At 55.1% G+C, this 1,721-nt stretch overlaps 1 pseudogene; it reads right to left on the reverse strand.

Moving 5' to 3' along the window:
• Window positions 1-692: 692 nt before the first annotated feature.
• LOC102018086 lies at window positions 693-1,361 on the reverse strand (annotated as a pseudogene).
• Window positions 1,362-1,721: the final 360 nt, after the last annotated feature.

Consider the following 1,721-nt stretch of genomic DNA (forward strand, 5'->3'; position numbering starts at 1 on the left):
ATGCATTGCTACAGTATTTTTCTTAATATATATTTTGGCATATTCTCTATCGTACTCAATTTTGAACAAACTGCAATTACATTTGACCGGACATTATACCACAATTCACTGATACTCTATTTTTCAACCTGCTTTCTTCTTGAGATTTGGTATTTTGCAGTGATGTTAGTAAATCTCTATTTTTTTATTACTCTTAAACATAGTTAATGTGACTTTAATTCAGAAGTCGAGCTTTTTTGCTGTACATTTTTGTTTTGGTTTGGTTTCTTTTTGTTAATATTTCTCCACTGAAATTCTATAGTGTTTACTAATAATGATAAGTTTTCCCTAAAATTTTTGCAGATTTTATAATTGACTTCCAAATCAGTGACTCCTGATTTAAGCCTTTCAAACCCCCTTGCTTTGCGCTGCTGTTTTGATGCTTGACTGTGAATCTCGCTCCTAGTCAATGCGTGCCTTTCGCTAATGCACGAGAAGTGTCTAGGGTGTGTCCTTCTATTTTCCTGGGTGCAGTTAGCTTCACTGATGGCGTGCACTGATCCGGGGCATCCTAGCACCTTCCCTTTCTCCGCCGGCCTGGCATGCAGGCTGTGAGGAGCGCAGATGCCCAGTGTTGGGGCTGCATGACTTCCGCAGCAGGGCCTCTCCCCCGCGCCGGCTCTCACTGGGCCGGGCGGTGTGGGGTGGGGGTGCTATTCCTCGGAGGCCATGTGCACCACGAGGTCCACCACCCTGCTGCTGTAGCCAAACACGTTGTCACACCAGGAAGACAGCTTGACACAGTGGTCCCTGAGGGCGCTGCCAGCCGGGCAGGGAAGGTGGAAACGTGGGTGCCACTGCTGAGTCGCAGGGCACAGCCTGGCCCTCAGCGCCGCCCAGGAGGCCTTTGAGGGGGCCGTCTGAAGCCTGCGTCCCAGACGTCTGGATATCATTGCATTTGACCGCCTTCTGCAGGCAGCTGCTCAGATCTTCGACGGACACGCTGGGTGTGGGCACGCGGAGGGCGGGATGGCCGCGCCCAGGTCTGGGCGTGCACGCGGGGACGATGCTCTGCTCCCCGGCAGGGTCGCGGTCCTCTGGGGCGGCACGGCTGTGGCCGTGAGTCCCTCCACGATGACCTTGGCCAGCGGGCGAGGCAGATGGTTGGTGGAGCTGGACTTCGCGCGGCTCACGCCGGTCACAGAGGGCATCGGCGGCGAAGACCCGGGCCTCCACCGCGGCTGGGCACCGGCCGGCCTGGCCCCTTGATGCCCGCGGCGTCGCTCCTGGAGGGTGGCTCAGGCCTTTCCTCGGAGGCCGAGCTTCCCGCGCTCAGCTTGCGGGGGACCTGGGACTTGCCTGTACTGCAACCTGTAGACCATGTAGTGAGGGAACGACGGGGTCGCGGATGGCCGCAGCATCCACTTTGCCAGAGTTGGGAGCAGCCCTGGTGACCAGGCCCCCGTACGGGACATCCGTTCGCTCCGACCTCACCGTGGGGAGCAATGCTGGCCCTGGGCTGGGCGCGCAGCAGCGGAGAGCTAGATCCTGTCTTTCTGCTCTAACTAGTAGTTCTGGACAGTGAGTAGATTCCTGGGAGATAATTTTTTCCTTCTTAGGTGAATTATTTATATGAACAAGTGCTCAATGGTTTCAGGCTAATTCCTCCCAAATGACCATCCCTTTCGGGTGCACACCACAGTATTCAGCAGGCCTTATTTGGGGTTTAGTGACTGCGGGGG

The sequence above is a fragment of the Chinchilla lanigera genome, unplaced genomic scaffold (assembly GCF_000276665.1).
Source record: "Chinchilla lanigera isolate Chin_1 unplaced genomic scaffold, ChiLan1.0 scaffold00071, whole genome shotgun sequence".
Lineage (NCBI taxonomy): Eukaryota > Metazoa > Chordata > Mammalia > Rodentia > Chinchillidae > Chinchilla > Chinchilla lanigera.